Raw genomic sequence first — 22098 nt, forward strand, 5'->3', positions numbered from 1 at the left:
AGTTCATCCCTCTGAATCCTGGATATGGCCTCTGAATTTTTCACAACCCTCCACTCTAAGCGTCAGCTAAAAAAAAAAAAATAGTCAAAGTTGTTACAATGAAAGAAGTAAACCAATTTCCTAAATCATATTTTAATAGTTGCATACACACACACACACACACACACACACACACACACACACACACACACACACACACACACACACACACTGAGACAGAGCTTCACTCTGTCGCCCAGCGCCCAGGCTGGAGTGCAGTGGTATGATCTCAGCTCACGGCAACCTCCACCTACCTCTGCCTCCCAAGTTCAAGTGATTCTCCTGCCTCAGCCTCCCGAGTAGTTGGGATCACAGGCATAGGCCACCAAGCCCAGTTAATTATATATTTTTGAGACTGAGTTTTGCTCTGTGGCCCAGGCTGGAGTACAGTGAGCGATCTTGGCTCATTGCAACCTCTGCCTCCCAGGTTCAATAGTTTCTCCTGCCTCATTCTCTAGAGTACCTGGGATTATAGGCACCCAACACAACTGTGGCTAATTTTTGTATTTTTAGTAGAGACAGGGTTTTGCTATGTTGGCCAAGCTGGTCATGAACTCCCAGCCTCAAGGGATCCTCCCACCTCAGCCTCCCAAAATGCTGGGATTATAGACATTAGCCACCGCACCGGCCAGGTTGTTAGTATTATTTATGTATCAGACACTGCTAACATTTCACAAGCTTTAGTTCCCACGGCGTAACTGGCAGAGAGGTAACCTGAAGCCAGGCTGTCTGATCACAGAGCCTGAACTCAGGGTGAAGTCTTTTCACCATGGTGAGAATATATGTATTGGAGTTCAGCAGTGAGAGACTGAAGGTGGAGAACTTAACCCAGTTTAAGGTGGCAGAGGGTGCAATGGACTGAATGTTTAAGTCCCCTGAAAATTTGTATGCTGAAATCCTAACTCCCAAGATGATATTAGGAGGTCTGGCCTTTGGCAGGGATTAGGTCATGAGAGCACAGCCCTCACCAATAGGATTAGTACTCTTAGAAAAGACATAAGCCGCAGAGAGCTTCCTCCCCACTTCCACCACCTGAGGACACAGTGAGAAGCCGGCAGTCTGCAACCTGGAAGAGGGCCCTCACCAGAACCTGACCATGCTGGCATCCTGGTCTCGGCTTTTCCAGCCTCCAGAGAAATGAGAAACTGTGAGAAACTGTGTTTACAAGCCACCCACTCTATGGCATTTTGTTATAGCAGCCTGAACAGAATAAATCAGAAAAAAATCCTGGAGGAGTTCTGAAGCTTGACTGAGTCAGGCAGAGAAGTAGAGAAGCAAAGGCATGAACCCTTTACTCACACCTACTCTTTGCTGAAACGAGCTCTTGGGAAGAGGAGCGCTTTGGTTAAATGTACCACGTTCACAGGATGGTGTTTGGCTGAGCATATCCTATTCAGAGGTGATGCTACTGCCTACCGCTCGCCTCAGCAAATTCTTCAATAATAATCTTATTTTTTAAAAACTGGCAGCATATCTGAACTTGGTAAAGTTTATTCATATAAATGAATGGTTGGGTGTGGTGGGTAAAGCTTGAAGCGTCCCGTGGGGAAGGGGGCAGAGCTTTTTAAGTTATTTTTGTTCCCTGGATAAACTGATTCACCTCTCTTGGGTCAATAATCCCTTCATGTAATAGATTATGTTATTGTTGGAAGTATGCTATTCATGTGCAAAATATGATGCAGAAAACGTTTGGAAACCATAGACATAAATTACTAAAGTATTCTAATGAAAGTAAGTGTTTATACTAAATATCCTCTCTGAGTGTGATCCAAAGAAAATAGAAATCATTCTCAGTTGACTTGCAATAAAGGGAAATCTGCGGAGCTGGAATTTATAGCACAGCCTGCACTTCCATAGCAACAAACTGATGTCGCATACGGAACTCAGACTTTCCTGATGGGCCCAGGATTCAGCCTGGAGGAATATCATATGTTTAGCTAAGCGTAAAAGTGACTTAAAATTTAGAGAATGCTTTTCTTCAAAAGATTAATTTTACTTAATTTGATTTTGAGAGGAAGTGCTTAAAGCAAATAAGATGGTTCTGCTCCAATATTTTAACCAGAAATAGATGTAGAAATCTCATATAATTCACAAAATTGAGCTTGACATGATGCCATGTCTCCGTAAGTTTCTATGGAAAAAATACAGAATTCTCAATGCAGAGGGGAGACCATTTCATATCAGATTCAATGCCTTTCTATAAGAGTTCCTAAAGGATTATCCCCACATAAGCAGCATCAGAATCCCCTCAGAGGCTTGCTAAAAATCCAAATTTGGGTTTCACCCAGAACTACTGAATCAGTCTTTGAGGGCAGGGCTCCAGAATCTGAGATTTTAGTAAGTTTTCTAGAGAATTCTTATTTAGAAGCATTTATTGGTGGCATTTGAATAAAGAGACAAGATTTATTTATTATATGTGGGAACAGGTCATTCTTGAACATCACTGAAGCTTAATGAGAAATAACTGCAGAGCAGGCCCCTAGGTTATGAGGAGTATCCTAGAATGCAAAGAGAACATTTAAAACATCTGCAAATATTTGGAGGAAAGCAAAATGGTGTACTGTAGTAGTACTAGACTTCTGGGTTTCAAAATCCAGGAAATTTTAAAAATAGGGCAAGAGGATCAACATAAAGTTGGCTACATTTATTTTGCCAAAAGGGCACTTAAAAAAGCCTCACTAAATCTCACTCATTTCATAAGAGAGCATTTTTTTGCACCATAAAAGAAAAAAGCAAGAAAGCTATAATCCCATAATAAAAGACAATCCTTTACATGAACTATTGTAGGAATAAAGACAAGCCATTTGATGTGTCCTATTCATTTTCATGAATGGGGCACAGATACTTGGGAAGCTCTCAGGTAGTAGAGAGACCAAGGTTTTGGAAAGACAAAAAAGTTCATTCTAAGCTCTGCCTCTTGCTAGCTGTGTGACTGGGGCATCACTTACACAACCAATTAGTCTTGGTTTCCTTATCTATAAAATAAAGATAACCATCATCATGACTATTAATGACCCTCGAAGGATTAATCAACTGACATATAGAAGGGACTCAAAACATGTCCACATTCCCTGGTTTTGTCTTCTATGGATTTACAATCTACTAAGACTCTTGTTGGACTTGAGACAGAAAGACTTGAGACAAGACACTGCTTGAGATAAAAAGGAGGAAAAGTGGGACTGATTAACTGACTGTCCCCAGCATTTTACTTTCAGCTACTTTTCTCTTGCTTTAGATTCTGATGGAATTTCACATTAGACAGATTCTAAATACCTGGCTGTTACTATCTGAAATAGCAGTTCTATACCTAGTTTGTCGCAAAATGCACAGAGTACAAGTAAATCCTTGCTATGTGTGTTTGAAATGCTGTATAGGTCAGTTCTGCTTTTTCTGTTATGCCTATTTATGAAGTTATTTCCCCAAAGTAAATATAGGCCAGGTGATTACTTGTATAGAGTGCAGAGAAGTGTGTGTGTGTGTGTGTGTGTGAGAGAGAGAGAGAGAGAGAGAAGGAAGTGGAGGTTGAGAAGGTGGTTGCTCTGTTGTGCAGAGCAGAACTTGAAGGATGCCATCAATACTGTATTCTACGTGAATGATGTCCCATTGTTAATTGTGTCCCCAAGGTATTGTGCAAAATGGTAGACCTAAATGGAGGAAGGCATATAGATAAATATTACTCTACAAACAAAGCTCACACATGGCCCTCCAAGGAATTTAAGAAAATAACTTCACAGCTAACATTTTTTGAATGCTTACATGTCAAGCACTGGTGCTAAGCACTGTACATGTGTGGCCACATTTTATTCCTCACAAGAAAACTTTGATTATTATCCCCACTTTCCAGATGAAGAAACCAAGTCTTAAGTGAACACTTGCTCAAGATCACCCAGCTGATCAACGGCAGAGGCAGGATTTGAACTGAGATCTGTAGAAATTCAAAGTCCAAATTCTGTATCATTTTGCTAAACCACTTCTCCAGGTAAAAAAATAGAAATTAAAATAGACAAGAGAGATCTTGTTGAACACTCATGAGTGTTCAGAGGGGGTTGTTTTCACTTCTTTTCCTCCTCTCAAAAGGTGGATGACCAGCTTTGGCTCATATTCTGACTCTGTGAAGGTGGCAGGCAAAAGTTTTGTGGAATAAATCATTCGTCAGTCCCTACAGCAATCACGTCTCTGTTTTACTGGTGCAGGGGACTCTCGGTGTTTGAGGTCCTTTCAGAATAAGTTGGTCATTGATTTCCTAAAGGAATGACCTCTCTTCTTCAAGAGGTAATCGCATATGCCCTGCTGAACTGGACAGAAAGCGGTAGCCAAACGTCCTGTCGTCAAGCCTCCTTCAAGATAACTCTGGTGAGTGGTTATTTTGGAAGTGGCTCTAATCTGTCATGTTACACGGCTTTGCTAAGACTCACTTTATTAGCTACCACCAAGAGCTAATAAAACATGTCAGGAAGTCTCTGTAAGCTGTAATAACATTTTCAAAGGTCACTGCCAACAATCCAGACTTCAATGACTTTTTGAAGGAAAAGAAAAAACAAAAGCAGAGGCCTAGAGTTCTAAAACAGAATGACCAAAAGAAACGATCCCAAGTGAGCTGTAAAGACTGACAAACCCACACTATACCAGCCACTGGATAAACTGTGTCCACATGGAGCCTTGAAGAAAAGGTACAAAAGCCACAAAATGCCAGTGGGTAGGCAGCAAATTTAGATTTGGTGTATAGGAACCTGACAGTCACACCTACTTACGCTTCCAGCGCCCACAATGGACTCCTTTATAAACAATGGCGGAGGTGGCAGAGAAGTAATTAACTTTAGATTAACCACAGCACAGCAGCCATTTTTCTTAATGACTGACTTCTCTTTCTATTGTAAAAGTAAACATACTTTTTAGTAAAAAGTAGTAAAACACAGAAAAGGAGAAAATCATGTTATCTGGAAAGCTGGGAGTATCGTTTGATGCCCACTGTATGTTTCATGTATTGAGAGTCATGCTTTGACAGTGGGATGTCTCAAGATAAGTGGCTGCCATCCAGCAGCTCTATTAGAGTGGAAATATTATATTAATCACTGAGATTTCCATTCACTGCTGATGAGACGTCCAGGCGCAGAAGAGACAATAACATTTTTATCTTGGCTTAGGATAAGAAATTTAGACATGAAATCTGTACTTTGTTTTGGGGTGGAGAAAAGGTCATCTGTGGAGCCACTAAGTCGGGATGTCTTGTTGGAGAAGCGTTGAAAGACCGCTGAAGCGGGGAGATACTGGTCAAAGGGCACAAAGTTTCAGAAAGTTCTGAAGATCCATTATACACTGTGGTGCACATAGTTAATGCGTATACTGTATTGTGTACTTGTAAAGTGCTAAGAGACTAGATTGTAAATGCTCTCACCACAAAAAACGATATGAGTTGTTAAGTGTTCATTAGCTTGTTTTAATCATTCCACAATGTATACATACATCAAAGCATCATGTTGTACAGCATAAATATATATACTTTTTATAAATAGATTTTTTTTTTTAAATAGACTGTCGATAGGTCAGTATGCCCCAGACAGAGACAGGCAAGTTCTGTCCTGCTTTGGAACAGTTGCTGGCCTGCTCACTGATTGTGAATGGCTGTTTTTAATAATTTATTGCAGGCATCAATAGGGAGTGAATGTGATTCAATCCTCAGATACTACAATGCTCAGTGATCTAGTCAATAATAATAGGAGATACCATAGGGGTGAGTTGTACCTTCCTTTGTGTTACTCTGTTTTCTTCTTCCTCCTCTATTTGCTAAGAAAGGCAACACAGAACAGTAACAAGAGCCCAGGTTCGGGAGCCAAACTGACCAGGGCTGAGTCAGACTCAGGCTGATTTGCTTTCTAACTTTAGGCTCATTCTGCTGCTCCTCTTAGCTGCATCTATACAATGGATGTAACAACAGGACTATTCCAAGGAGCACTTGCAGGATAAATGAGACATGCTTTCAAAGTACTCAGCAAGAAGCTTGGCATGTAGAGAACATTCAAAAAGTGAGGAAATCACAATTATTGTGTTGCTGGCTGGGAGCTTTGAGGACAGGGGTTATGTTTCCTTTTTTGGATACTGAGCACAAGGTGCCTGGCCACCCAAGGTGGAGGTGTGGGGGAGGGCTCTAAAAATGCTCAAGAGTAAATCAATGTGGTTAAATTTATTTCATGTTCCTTTCCTGATATACTTTCCCTATATATATATTTTTCCTTCTCCAAAATAGTAAACCACATTTTCTTTTGCTTCAAACAGATGTATCATTGACAGTAGGTTGAGGCAATTCTCTTATTTTTTTGTTCAAGAAATATTTATATTTCTTGTATTATTTTTGATATTCAGCAGTCCTTTTCCGCCTTCTCTTTTCATAGCTTTCCCTGGGGAAACTATGCCCTCAGTCACTGGGGCTCTGGTGAGATTGCCAATTGGTTATCCCTAAGCCCATTCCTATCCACCCCAATTCACACACCCAGAATTATCATTTGACTCTGAGGTCACCTTTTTTCTAAAAAATCCTGTTTCCTACTCAGGTTAGTCAGAGTCAGTTTCTGTTGCTTGCAGCCAAGGAGCCCTAACTGATACATACCTTGTTTTTTCTTCCTTTCTAATCATATTTCCTTATTTCTTTATGAATGTTCTCCATATTTCTCCTTGACTATCTACCACTATTTCTCCACGACTATCTAAATTTACTGTACTTCCCCACTGAATATGGCAGAATTTATTCCAGTCTGTGAATAAGAATGACGTCACCTCTCTTCTAATAAGTTCAGCCCTCTTTCAACTATCACAGTGGCTCCATAAAAGTCATTTACCCTCAAGACAGCCTGATTTTTGGCTGAACAAAATGTTAATTTTAGCATCCTAGGTGCCCTAAGACTTAGCTATTACAGTCTTAAAATGGTAATGCATTTAACCATCTACTTTAACCCGCTTCATTTTACAGTACGGAAAAAGGAGGACAGACATTTAATGACTTGTGCACAGCCAAACACCAAATCAAGGACAAACTAGAATACAATTTCCTGATATTTGGTAAGATGCTCTCTTATTGAGCAACTTTTGAAGAAATAATATTTTGGTCCATTTCAAGCAAATTTTCTTTGTGAATTAGAAAGGGCCTTTGGCATAGGATAGTAACATCTACAAGACAGTCTTGCAATAAAGACTTCTAAGAATTGTTCAATAGAAGTTAGGGAAGAGGGAAAATGCAGGAAGAAGGGATACAGGTGTTCAATAAAAATGCCTGATACTATTTCTTCTACACAGAGGTGCAGAGATTCTCCATAACTCAATCATTCAAGTCATGTGGCAGGCCTAGGATGAGATGCTATGATTATGAGTTTTACAGAAGTGGCAAAAAAAAAAAAAAAAGAAAAAAAAGGTAAACAAGATTGCTATATTAACAGCCTCTTTTAGTATAAGGCTTTTCTTCCATTGAACCACAGCATAGTGTTAATACATAGAAAACAACTCCCAAATAAATGCAAATCAATAGGCTCTCCACTGATTATTATATATAGCAATATATTACAGGGGAATAAACCAATAATGCCTCAATATTTTGAAGTGTTCACTAATTCTGAGTAATTACTCCTCTTACGGCTCTAACGAGTGCAAATTTGTGAAATTTGACATCTTTTTCTGTACTAAAGTACTATTTTTTTTTTTTAGTTCATAGAGGCCTCAGAAGATTCTAGGAGTAATAATTTCCTCCCAATAACTGCTTTCATGACTAAATATTTTATAATTCATAATTTATGAATTATAATCTTTTATGTGCAAATAAATCCTTCCAAAGTACTTGACAGTTTGTGGAATTAACTTGCTCTTTTAGATCAGCTGAACCAATTTCTCTGCAAGTACCCTTTACATCAAGGTTTCTTAACTTCACATAATCCACATTTGGGGCCAAATAATTGTTTGCTGTGAGAGACTGTCCTACACATTGCAGGGTGTTTAGTAGTATCTACACATTAGATGCCAGGAGCACCTTACCAAATGTGACAACCAAAAAATGTCTCTAGACATTGCCAGATGTCCCTTGGGGGCCAAAATCCCTCCCAGTTGAGAACTTGTGTTAGGCCACTGATAAACTGTTTACCCAACTCTTCCCCTCTTTTGATAAATGATCCAAAGATAAATTTATGGCATACCTTCTCCCCATCCAAATTATTGGATGGGGAGAATGGATACAGGTAACCATTCTGGGTAACCTGAGTAGAAATTAAAGCAAATTTACCTTTAATCACACAGCATCCCGGGGAGGGGCACATGTGTTGTTATCTTCATTTCATGGTTGAGAAACAGAACCCAAGGTCACACAGTGGGACAGAAATGTCTCCTAAAATGTACCCCTCCTCCCAATCTGGGCAGAAGCATCATCATCTCACTGCCTTCTTCCCTAGGGGATATAAAGTTTGCTCTGGAGGATTTTGTAGCTCAGAGCAAGAACTAACCAATAGCAACCATCTCCTTGATAATTTGTGGCAAGTTATCTAACCTCATCTCTCCCAGAGTCATCGTGAGTTTTTTTCTTAGTTATAAAAATAGAGATAATAATTCCTACCTCTAAGATTGTTACTCAAAAGGACACAGTAGACATAAAGCATTTGACATGGAGTCTAATACAGAGCAGGTATGCACAATAAATGTTAGCTCTTTCATTCCCTCTTCATGGAGACTCTCAAACCAGGGTCACTACATCAGCTAATTTGGAAGTCATGATTGTGACTTAAAGAGCTCAGTAGAAAAGCAAGCAGTGCAGTACCACCTACCAGAGACTGGATGAGTGTGGAACCCACATGTCAGGGATGTAGAAAGCACTGTGAAGCAGAAATACTGACTATGTGATACCACCAAGTCTTTCTAGAAAAAGTTACATATAATCAAACACTGTGATACCTTTTTAAAGTCATGTATAATCTGAATTAACTAAGAGAGATACTAGGGATTATTGTGGCAAATTACTCACAAGGTATAAACAATCTGTCACTTTCACCTCCGCCTCCCCAACTCTGGTTGCTAGTAGGCTGAAACTATATGCAATTGCTGATGAGTGGCTACTTTTTAAATCTGCAATTGGCAATTTCTTAGCAGTCAACCTGAGTTTTGAGGGTGGAGGAAAGAGACTCTTTCAAATATTTAAAATATTAAGTCCCCAAGTAGAGGTCAAATAAATTATTCTTAAGTGAGGAAAATTCTGAGGAAACCAAGTCCACATGAAATCTACTATTATTAGACATGAACATTCCATTCTTCCCTATCTCTCTCTTTCGTAAACTCAAGATGCAAATTTATAGCACTCTCAAAACATCCTCCAGCAAAAGAGCCAGGTGTCTTATCCCAGTGGGGCTCTGAATTAATCACGGAGGAAGGTATGCCTCATCTCAAACCGCAAATAGGCTATTAAATAAAAGAGATGGCGTGCCTACGCCATGCTGGGCAGTACAAGAGAGGAGGCCAAGAAGCACAAGGGCAGGTGGAAATGCAAAAGCCAAATTTCAGATCATTACGGCTTTGGGGCTGGTGAGAATTCCCAGCTGGTTGCCCTGTTAGGGGACAGAAAGCATTGGGAAGAAGGTTAGAGCTCCAGGGACTTGGCTGAGAGGCAAGTTGCTGAACAAGTGTTAGAGTATTTCAGATACCCACCTGGACCTTGACGGATGGGGCCTGGAGATCCTTCCATTAATATAAATCTTGAAAACTATCTTGTGCATGTCTCTGAACCCATCCACTAATCTGAAGGACAGTGATATAAACTTCCAAATTTGTATATTCAATCCTTATCTCTTTGCTAAGCCTCAGATTCCTTTCTCTGATTGCCAAGACATCTTCTCTAACTTGAAAGTGTATTAGCATCTCAAATTTAATACGTCCCCAAATGAAATCGCATCTTCCCACACATGCCTATTCCTGTGCCACACGGCTCAGTGAGTGCTATCACTACTGACTCCACTTCTGGAGGAAGACTTTCAAATCCGGCTCAACGTTCTTTTTCATTCTCTCCACATATCTAAATAAGCATCCCTCAGAAGTGTAATCTCAAGCCCAAATGCTCCTTTCAATCCCACAGCCCCTGCCTTAAATCAGGTACTTATTTCTCCCCTGGAAATTACAGCTGCCTCCTGCCTGTCCTCTCTGCTCTTCACTGCCCCTTACATCAGTCTTTTCAGCAAACTGCTCACAGAATCCTCATTCCCAAAAAGTGTTTTCAAAGCCTTTTGTATTGGTTGGACATTGTCGACACACAGTTCCTTAACAATTAAATGAGAATAATACATATAAATGACTTTGTCTGTGGCAGAGAATACTACTACTTACAATAATTATTGGTCGTATTGTTAAATAGGTGCAGCTCTCCAAAACCTGGCTTCAACCTCACCTTATTCCTGCCACTTGCCCACTGCACCCACTTTTCCCCATCGCGCTGACCTCCTCTCAGTTCCATGAGCTCAACAGGCTGTTTTATACCTGCCTAGCTGTGCCTGAAGTGCCTGCCTCCCTCCTTCCTTCCCAAACTGCCAAGCACACAGTTACCTTTCAAGACTCAGCTCAAAAATCACTTCCTAGGTGAAGCCTTCCCTAATGTCCTCAGGTGAAACTGAAATGAATCATTCCCTTCTCAGAGGAACATCTGTATATTTCTATTCTAGTAGCTCCTACATTATGTGGTGATTTATTTGTCTAGACTGTGAACACTTCAAGAACAGCTGTGACATCACTCACTTTTATCTACCTAATATCGGGCACAAAGTCCTACTTAGAGACGGTCCATTAATGTGCATGAAAGGGATGGCCAGTGGCCTGTTATGGTGGTTCTTCTAGTGTTACACTAAATGTATAAGACAACCATTCGAAGGGGGCAGTTTTTCTTTGATGCTTTTTAGTCCTTCTCTTAGTGTTTCTTTAAGGAGAGAGAATATGAAATATCTAGCTTAGGCTTCTATGGAGAAGGCAGAAGAATCTCAGACCCAGAAGTAGGACATCACAAGGTTTCTCATTTCCATTTAGTTGTGATACAAATTATTTTTTCTGCTAGAGAACTTGGGTTTTGATCTGTTTGTGACAAGAAGCAGAAACCAACTGAAGCTATGGAAGGTAATGGAGGTGTCACTGTGATGGAACGTGGCACGCAGAAGAGCAGAAGGTGAAGCCCAGCGGTGGAACCGGGCCAGGGAACTGAAGAGCAGGGGCTGGGTGCTCCTTTTCCTCATGGGCCATGCGGTCTCGCTTCTCTGCCTCACTGAGTCCTTGGAGCCATCCTCTTCTCTTTCACATTATGTGAGACTTCACTCCTTCCTCATTTGACACACAGTTGAGCCCCAGCTGGCAGTCTCAGCCCGGACCCCGTGACTTTTCAATTCAATGGCTTACATCTAAGGACTTCCCTCTGGATCTTAGTGCAAAAGTCCTGAAAGAGGGGCTGTAGGTGGCCCAGGCCTCCTTGGGGGGTGGCATATAAGTCACATGACTGTCTCAAGTCAGTGTCCACCCTGGTCCACAGAGGTGGGGCCTGTGTCAACGATAGGTGGGGTCATAAGGACAAAGTCACCCTCATGTGGATCTGTGAGCAAGGATAGATGATCTGAAAAGGGTTAAAGGCAGTACTGACACCTCCACAGGTATATTTCCCCTTAAGAAACTTGCCCTACAAGTATGTTTCTGCTTCATCTTTCATCCCTAGTGGACCTGCCAGTCTTCTGATCTGCTAACATGCAAGGTGCCTGACAAAACACATCTAGATATCAAAAGTTAAATCTTAATAAAGTAATGAGGAAATAAAATCATTAAAGGAACTTCAAAACAAGGAAAGCAAAATAAAAACATACAGGTAAGCAAAGGTTAGAAACTTATGGCAAGCATAGTGATCTATCTCCTATCTGAAAGGAGACTTCAAAACATGAGCAACCACAAGAATTTTGGAAGCTAATTTTCATTTCACCATTACTCCACATACTAGGTGGGTATTATGCTCTACTAGTTTTTTCTGGTCTCTTCCAACAGCCTGGCACATAGTGTGCAGGTATTTCTGTCCTGTAGAGAATCCAGTACAGAACTAGATTCAGACAAACTAAGTTCTGCCACTTAGGACTTGTGACCAAGGGAAATCCACCTAACTTCTCTGTGTCAGTTTCTTCATCTATAAAATGGAAATAATAAAGACAACTTCGCAGAGTTCTTGGGAATGTTAACTGTAACACTCATAAAGCACATATTCCTGTTGTCTGGCATATGGGGAACAGTCAATAAACAGTAAACACTTGGTTGAACCACATGAAGTTAAACTTTAGGTCTATCATAATGTTATATGCTTCCCCTGTCAAAGGGCCTTTAAGATAGTTGCATATTTATATGTTTCTACCATTAAAATGCGAGCTCCATGAGGGCATGGAGTCTGCCTATTTTGATTCCTATACAATGCCTGGCACAGCACTTCACAGATAGAAGGTCTTTTATCTGTATTTTTTGAATGAATGAATGTTGATCATGATGATGACAAAGATACCTCTTCTGTACTGCCTACATCTGGGGACAATTATAGACAATATAGTCCCTTATCTCATTGCCTGGTGTACAATAGGAACACAGTAAATGCCCATTAAAGGAAAGAATGAGTGAGCAAGTAAATTTGAATAAATTTCAAGTCCATATACAGAAAGTCTAAAGAGACGACTAAGTCAACAAAAATTGCTATGAAACTGTATTTTGGTAATTGCTATCACAAAACACCGAATGGGGACTGCCTTCATTTTCACGTTTCCAGCAGGCTCTCTGGTGTTGTGTGGACACTATTAGCATTCACTTGGCCCCATGGGCCTCCCAGGAAAATGAGAGAGGCAAAGTGCTCAACTGCAGCCTGACAAGCCAGGAAAATTTAGGGTTGTGGTGTATAGCTTCCAGAAGTCTGCTGGCTTTTGTTTGCTCAGAGACAGCCAACAGCTTGCAACTGTGCGATGAGCCTTTGGCTGTTGGAGACCCTCCCATGGTACTGTATGTGGCTCATGCTCCTTAACACAGTTTTGGTCCTAAGAGCCTGCTTAGTTGACTCCCTGCATCTCTCACCAAACTTTCAACCTTCCCTACAGGGAAGCAGGTTAAAAGGGAGAATAGTCCTGAACAAACAAACAACAACAACAAAAAATTGGCATCTGGCTCTGGTGACCACTAGGAAAGCAGCAATCCTGGGCTGGATTGATCAAGAAGACAGAAAAAGGAACTAAAGTGAAAAAGGAAGACTTAACCCAGCCATACATATGTTTTTAGCATTTCAAATAATGGCCAGTTTGTATCTCTGCATTTTGGAAGGAAGTCACATTTAGGGGAGGAGAATGTTCTCTCTGGTTTTGACAACAAACAGGGAGAAAGAAAGCATGAAAGGTAGAACCTAGTTACATTTAGGACACAGTCAGTTACTTTAAATCATTTAAACTTCAGGAACCACAAATATGCACATATAAGGAGAAGGGAAAAGGAAAAAATTGTTGAGGTCCCAAAGACAAACACACTAAAGTTAAATCTATCTCCTACACTGCTTAATGCTTGGCCTGGCTCTTTATTAATAATTTTTTTTTTTTTCAAGACGGAGTCTTGCCCTGTTGCCTAGGCTAGAGTGCAATGGTGTGATCTCAGCTCACTGCAACCTCCACCTCCCAGGTTCGAGCGATTCTCCTGCCTCAGCCTTCTGAGTAGTGGGGATTACAGGTGCTTACCACCATGCCCAGTTAATTTTTGTATGTTTAGTAAAGATGGGGTTTTACCATATTGGCCAGGCTGGTCTCAAATTCCTGACCTTGTGATCTGCCTGAATCAGCCTCCCAAAGTTCTGGGATTATAGGCATGAGCCACCATGCCCAACCTCTTTATTAAATTTTTAATTATTATAGATACATAATGGTTATACACATTTATGGGGCAAATGTGATATTCTGATATAAGCATACAATGTGTAGTGATCACATAAGGGTAATAGGCATATCCATCAACTTAAGAATATATCATTTCTTTTGTGTTAAGAATATTCCAATTCCACTCTTTTAGTTATTTTGAAATACATGCTAAATTAATGATAACTATAGTCGCTCTATTGTGCTAACACTAGAAATTATTCCTCCTATCTAACCATATTTTTGTACCCATTAACCCTCCTCTCCTTATCTCCCTCTCCCTATTATACTTTCCTCCATCTGGGTAACCAGCATTCTACTCTCTATCTCCATTACTGCATTTTGTTCTTTTTTTTTTTTTTGGCTCCCACATATTAACGAGAACATGTGCTATTTATCTTTCTATGTTTGGCTTATTTTACTTAACATAATTTCCTCCATCTGTGCTGTTGTAAATGACAGAATTTCATTCTTTTTTATGGCTGAATAATATTCCATTGTGCATATAACCACATCTTCTTTCTTTTTTGAGACAGAAAGAAGCCTTGGTGGTCTGTCACCAAGGCTGGAGCGCAATGGTACGCTCTTGGCTCACTGCAGCCTCTGTCTCCCAGGTTCAAGGGATTCTCCTGCCTCAGCTTTTCAAGTAGCTGGGATTACAGGCATGCACCCCAACACCTGGCTAATTTTTGTGCTTTTGTAGAGATGGGGTTTTGCTATGTTGGCCAGGCTGGTCTTGAACTCCTGACCTCAGGTGATCCACCTGCCTTCCCACTTTGGCCTCCCAAAGTGCTGGATTTACAGGCATGAGCCACTGCACCCAGCCAATTAAACCACATTTTCTTTATAACTCATCTGTTGATGAACACTTAGGTTGACTCTATATCTTGGCTATTGCTAATAGTGCTTCAATAAAGATGGGAGTGTAAATACTGTTTCCTTTCTTTTGGATTAGTTTTAGTTTTAGTTCTTTGAGGAACTTCTATACTGTTCTCCATATGGCTGTATTAATTTACATTCCCACTAACAGTGTATGATGGTTCCCTTTTCTGCACGTTCTCAACAGCATTTGTTATTGCCTGTCTTTTGGATAAAAGCCATTTTAACTGGGGTGACAGGATATCTCACTGAAGTTTCAGTTTGCATTCCTCTGCTGATTAGTGATGTTCAGCATCTTTTCATGTACCTGTTCGCCATTTGTATGTCTTCTTTTCAGATATATCTATTCAGATCTTTTGTCCATTTTTTTTTTTTTTTTTGGAGATGGAATCTTGCTCTGTCGCCCAGGCTGGAGTGCAGTGGTGTGATCTCAGCTCACTGCAACCTCTGCCTCCAGGGTTCATACAATTCTCCTGCCTCAGCCTCCTGAGTAGCTGGGATTATAGGCGCACACCACCATGCCCGGTTAATTTTTGTATTTTTAGTAGAGATGGAGTTTCACCATGTTGGCCAGGCTGGTGTCAAACTCCTGACCTCTTGATCCACCTTCCTTGGCCTCCCAAAGTGCTGGGATTACAGGTGTAAGCAACCATGCCTGGCCTGTCCATTTTGCAAATGGGGTTATTTAGGTTTTTAAAATTGAGTTGTTTGAACTCCTTATACATTCTAGTTATTAATCCCTTCTTAGGTAGTATGCAAATACTTTCTTCCATTCTGTGGGTTGCCTCTTCATTTTCTTGGTTCCCTCCTTTGTTGTGCAGAAGCTGTTAGCTTGATCTGATCCCATCTATCTATTTTTGCTTTAGTTGCCTGTGTTTTTGAGGTCTTACCCTAATACCAAAACCATACAAAGACACGACAGAAAAAAAGAAAACTATAGGTCAATATATCTTTGGTGAACAGAGATGCAAAAATCCTCAACAAAATACTAGCAAACTAAATTCAATAAAGCAAGGATAATTCAACATACACAAATCAATACATGTGATACATCATACCAACAGAATGGATAAAAACTAAATGATCATTTCAAATGATGCCAAAAAAGTATTCAATTAACTTCAACATTGATTTATGATAAAAACTCTCAAAAACCTGAGTATAGAAGGAACACACCTCAACACAATAAAAGCTCTATATAACATACCCACAGCTAGAATCATACTAAACTGGGAAAAACTAAAAGGCTTTCCTCTAAGATTTGGAACAAGACAAGAATGCCTACTCTTTCACCACTTTTACTCAACATAGTACTAGAAATTTTAGCCAGAGCAATCAGACAAGAGAAAGAAATAAAGGGCAACCAAATAAAAAAAATCAAGTCAAACTAGCCGTGTTTGCAGATGACATGATCTTATATTTAGAAAACCTAATAACCCCACCAAAATCTATTAGAACTGATGAAGAAATTCAGTAAAGTTGCAGGATACAAAATCGACATACAAAAATCAGTATCATTTCTGTATGCCAACAGTGAACAATCTGAAAAAGAAACCAAGAAAGTAATCCCATTTACAATAACTAAAATGTAATCCCTGTCATAATATCAATAACGTTCTTCATAGAAAAAGAAAAAAAAATCCTTTGTATATGGAACCACAAAACCTGGAACAGCCAAAGCAAACCTGAGCAAAACGAACAAAACCAGAGGCATCACATTATGCTGACTTCAAATTATGCTACAAAGCTACAGTAATTAAAACACCATGGTATTGGCATAAAAGCAGGCACATAGACCAATGTAACAGAATAGAGACCCCAAAAGTAAATTTATGCATTTGCAATCAACTCATTTTCAACAAAGGTGCCAAGAACATACATTGGGACAGACAGTCTTCTTAATAAATGGTGCTGAGAAGACTAGATATCCACATGTGAAAGAATGAAACTAGATCTTTCTCTCATCATATACAAAAATCAAATCAAAATGGATTAAAGATTTAATCTAAGACTTGAAGCTATAAAACTACTTGAAGAAAACACTGGGGAAATGCTCAAGAACATTGGTCTAGCAAAGATTTTTTTTTTTTTTTTGGAGACAGTTTTGTTCTTCTTGTGCAGGCTAGAGTGCAATGGCATGATCTCAGCTCACTGCAACCTCCACCTTTCGGGTTCAAGCAATTCTCCTGCCTCAGCCTCCCAAATAGCTGGGATTATAGGTGCCAGCCACCATGCCCAGCTAAGTTTTGTATTTTTAGTAGAGACAAGGTTTTTCCATGTTGGCCAGGCTGGTCTGGAACTCCTGACCTCAGGTGATCTACATGCTTCGGCCTCCCAAAGTGCTGGGATTACAGGTGTGAGCCACTGCGACCGGCTCAAAGATTTCTTGAGTAAGATTTCAGCCCTACTCTGGGTAACCAGAGAGGTCTAGTAAAGACTGAAGCATCTTGCATTTACCATCTGAGTTTAGAAAAAATGTTTACAGCACAACATCAGGGAACCATTCCCAGACGTGGCTAGGGATACTGCCACTTCTTGTGAATCTGGAGCTGTTCCTTTCATCTCAAGCTACTATTTACAGAAGTGTTACCACAGAATTATAATTATGGGTTTGTTTAGTTATAAAGAGGGTTTGAGTCTTCCATCAAAGGGATAGGAAACAACTCACTCAGAGGTGTGGAGAAAATCTTTCACACTCACTGCTTGATGGAATTCCAGTAGTCTGCATGGATTCAGGCCAGAGCATGAGCTCCTGGATCATGGAGAGCTTGAGCTTATAATGGGCAGGACAGCCCAGAACACTGCCCCTCCTTCCTCTTTTCTTGGAGAAGTCGTGGTGATAAGGTAGGCAAGCAAGTCTTGGGCTTCCACCAGGCCAGCTTCTCCACTCATGCAGACTTCCTTCTGTTCCAAGGAAACGTCATTCTTATCTCTCCTGCAGAACATGAAACCAGCAGCTCCCAGGCTCATGAAGGAGTGGCTATCTGGGCACTGGGAAGGTGGAGAGAGGCTTTCTGGGGTTGTCTCTGGCAAGATAGTAGATTCCTTGGGAGGTCTAATTGCTCCTAATATTGCTTCCTCTAGATTTCTTTCCTTTACTTTTTCCCGCCATTTTTGGCTCTGATCCCAAAACTTGGGCTCTGCATTCTTTGATAATCTATCACACCTCTGATACCGGGGACCTGAGACCTGGTCCTACCTGCCCTAGGTGGTACATCCACTGAAGCCTCACAGGCCTTTCCATCACAGGCTTGGCCACCGAGCCTGGTGTCTGGGACACTAACAGCTCACTGATGCTGCAGGGCCTCCTCCTAATCTCTGGCCGAGGCTGGCACAGAAGGCTCACAACAAACCATGTGCCTCTAAGATAATGTGATAAGCAGAGTAAAATCTGTTGACTTTTTACCCCACGAAACCTGCATGTTTTAATGCAATGGAGATGACTCAGCTACTGAAGAATGCATGTTCCATTTCTGAGACAACTTAGCAAACCAAGCTCTGTGGAGTTGAGGAAACACAGAAACTGGGAGTCGAAGTAAAAATTCCTGCTTCCTCAGAAAAATCTGTTTGACACTGTCTAGCATCCATTCATTAGATTCATAACATACCAAACAAGGATTCAATCTTCAGCCTGAGTTCCCATGAATCTGTATTTCTGCACTGAGATGGGGGATGTATTTTCTACCAGCATGTGAGCAAAGGGGGAAATCCATTGCTTTGACTTCCTTCAGTCGGTTTCCTCTTGGGCCTGGGACATTAGCATCCCACTAACATTTGGTTACATAAAGCTACACTTTCCCAGTGCATTATTTTGCATCTTGAAAGAATGTGGTAGCTGTAGCTACAAGACCTGCCATCAATCACTGGTCGTTCATCGTCACTGAGTAGCTCTCATGGTGTAACCTCACTGTGCCTGTTTGGCTTAAGGTCCTGGTGGCTGGGCTGATGGAGAACGTATCTCCTGGCTCTCCTCTCCCTGCCTCTGGGCCCCCAGCATTATAGCCAGGGAATACACTTGCTCTGGGGAGCTCTAAGCTTAATGGATTTTGCAGCATTTCCCCTTCCTTCCTGCTACAAAAGCTCTGGCTTAGCATGAAAGCTGCCCCAGATCCCTGAACCTAGGGTACCCTGCCTGCCTCAAGGAACTCGCCAGCCTCCTGCAGATTAAGGCTCAGTATTAGCCTATATAAAAAGCCTCCTGCTTAGTCATAACAAATACACCAACTACCATTTACAGAGTGCTCACTACGTGCCGGCCAGTGTATGACTACCCTGTGGGTGGTGCTGCATATAATCCTCACACAACCCTGGCAGCTGGCACTGTCTTTATTCCCATATCATGGTTAAGAAAACTAGAACTTAAGTTAGGTCACATAGCTAGAAAGTGATGGACTGGATGCTCCCCTCTCTATGTCCATGTGTTCTCATTGTTCAACACCCGCCTGTGACTGAGAACATGTGGTGTTTGGTTTTCTGTTCTTGTATCAATTTTCTTACAGGTGTATCTAAAAATTCAAAAAGATTGTTGTCACTCAACTCATTCACGCAATGTACTCTTTCTCTATACTTCAGTGCTATGAGGAAATGCTCAGCACCAGGAGTCGATTCTCTTTTTGCTTCTGCAGTTATTGGTCTTTTGTTTGGTTTTCCTTCCTCCCTCCTTCCCTCCCTCTCTCCTTTCTTGTTTCTAAATTAAAGCACCGGGCTCCACCTTTCCCAAGGCAAGTCTTCTGAATTTACAGCCATACATAAAAAATAAAGCCAACATTCTTATTTCTAGCTAGGAAGAGAAAGATGACAGTGCTGCAGGTTTATGCAGCATCATCTCAAGATGAAAATGAAGGACTTCGTCCTGCTTCGAACAGAAACAGTGACCCTGGTGAGTTAGCTTATTATATCTGGTCACTATTGCTTTATATTTCTGAGTTACATTCTGATTGCCTACTCACATCTCCACTGGTGTATATCCCATGTCAGCTCTACCTGTGAGGCGTCACCCCTCCAAAGCTACAGCTGATTGGAACCGGGACCATGCTGAGGGACCAAGCTGGAGCATCCCTTTAGATGCATTCGCCAATGAAAGTCTCCCTTTAAGCATGTGCTTTAGCCATCTACAGGACCAGAGAGGGCAAATCCTCCCAGCCAAGTAATAACATTTCTATCCTCTGTCTTCTGCTCCATCTCCATGCTTTGACCCAGGCAGAGCCCAAAATAGCAGTCAGTAGTGGGAGAAGGAAGTTGAGGAAATGAAGAGGAATTCTACCATATCTCCATGGCTCCATTCCCCTGAGGCAAATAGCCCAATTGTAATCTTAGCACAGCAGAGAGGTGGGGGGCAAAGGGGCAGGTAGGAGTCTGTTTTTGGAAGCTTATTATTTTGGATTGAACTCATTCTAATTACTGAATTGGGATTTTTTTTTTTTTTTTGTGGGGCTTAAAGTGACATAGACTATCAATTGAGAGTGACTAGAAAAGCCACAATGGAAAGAATTGTATCAAAGGACAAAGGGAGGCTCTTGCACTGGGTAAGTTCTTTAAAGGGATAGTAGGAGACAAAGAATAAAGTTGCATTTTGGTTGCTGCACAGGTTATACCCACTGATGAACTAGTTACATGCATGTGGCCAGATTTGTTTTAAAAACTTACTCTTGGCTATTTTGAAGGGACTGGATTGGAGAGGGCAAGAGTGAAGCTAAGAATCTAAAAATCGGTGTTCCAGTATTCCAGTTGGGACATGACTACAGAAATGACAGTGAAGATAAATGAAATCCAACATGCAACCAGAAAGTAAAAGCAATAGAATTCAAAGGATGGATTGAAAGTAGGGGTGGGACAGAAGAAGGTATTAAGGATTGTTCTAAGTTTCTGAGCAACTGGATAAATCTCAGCAGAACTGTGAGCTAGAGACCCCCGGAGGAGGAGCAGATTTGGTGTAGGGAAGAAGCGACCTCTCATAAATCTCAGCCTTAGCTGGTTCCTGAGGCTATTTAAAAACAGCCTTCCAAACAGTTTTCTTTGAGGTGTCTCAATGAACAGAAGGCCAGTGCTGGAATCTGAGATGTATTTTGAAAACTGACATATGTGTTGGCTGGACTTAAGCTTTCATTTAGCTTAGGAGCAACAAATATCTTGGAGCATCTCCATACCATGGCTAGTTCAATAAATCTGGAGCGGATTCTAATAGAGGAATACATGTGATCTCTCTGAGGGCTGCTTCCCCAGGGAAAAGCTTGCTTTTCAAAGCAGAGGATGTTTGCCCACTCTTGCCAATAAATGCCAACTTCTACAGATAAAATTAAATGGCTTCAGAGAACTCTGGACCATGACTGTGAATAGCCATGATTCCTGGCAGCAGGCAGGGAGGCTGCATATACGTCTCTCAGTGTTCAGAGCAGAAACATCTGTCTAAAGCCACAAGGCCTTGGTGGACGCAAGCAGCTGTGAACCCGGGGGGCTCATTCATCTGAACCAGACTGTTGCAGATGTCTGCAGCTGCTGAGAGCCCATTCTGAAACTCATGGCCTCCATTCAACTAGGGCTGGCCAGTGGGATGACCTGGAGGATTCCCCACATGAGGCAAGACCCACTTCTTACCTGAGCACAGCTAATATGAGATTACATTTAAAATGTCAGACCCTTGAACAAAAGGCAGTTTATCTTGGCTCCTGCTACTGAGGTTATACTCCCCATGGCCTTGGATTTGGTGATAAAGAACCAGTTATACATGGTGTAGTTTTCAAAGTGCTGCCTCACTACTTAAATCAGCAACATAAACACAAGGTGACACAGTCACGAGGTTTTTCCTCCCCAGTGAGTCAACTGCATGCAAGCCTTCCAAGCAGCTGCCTGTCAGAACTGCTGCTCAGATCTTCAAAATTCTTACCCAAAATGAGAAAGAAATCCTGTGAGACAGTTTAGCTGAATGATACTCTAACCACAGTTTTAATGTTTTATTTTTTTGAGATGGAGTCTCACTCTGTTGCCCACGCTGAAGTGCAGTGGTATGATCTTGGCCCACCGCAACCTCTACCTCCCAGGTTCCAGCAATTCTCCTGCCTCAGCCTCCCGAGTAGCTGGGATTACAGGTGTATGACACCATGCCCTAAAGGGCAGTACTAATCGTTCTATTTTTAGTAGGGATGGGGTTTCACCATACTGGCCAGGCTGGTTTCAAACTCCTAACCTCAGGTGATCTCCTGCCTCGGACTTCCAAAGTGCTAGGTTTACAGGTGTGAGCCACTGCGCCCAGCCTTCTAACCACAATTTTAACGTCCTG

At 41.3% G+C, this 22098-nt stretch overlaps 1 protein-coding gene and 1 long non-coding RNA gene across 3 annotated transcripts in view; one reads left to right on the forward strand and one right to left on the reverse strand.

Moving 5' to 3' along the window:
* MOB3B (MOB kinase activator 3B) overlaps positions 1 to 22098 on the reverse strand; it is a 205727-nt gene that overhangs the window by 61501 nt on the left and 122128 nt on the right. The window lies entirely within an intron of this gene.
* Positions 574 to 21064, forward strand: LOC119468258. The gene is made up of 3 exons (XR_005196913.1): positions 574 to 671; positions 19813 to 19814; positions 21052 to 21064. It is a non-coding gene; the product is annotated as an uncharacterized LOC119468258 (long non-coding RNA).

The sequence above is a fragment of the Cebus imitator genome, unplaced genomic scaffold, assembly GCF_001604975.1.
Source record: "Cebus imitator isolate Cc_AM_T3 unplaced genomic scaffold, Cebus_imitator-1.0 Scaffold403, whole genome shotgun sequence".
In the NCBI taxonomy this organism is placed as follows: Eukaryota; Metazoa; Chordata; class Mammalia; order Primates; family Cebidae; genus Cebus; species Cebus imitator.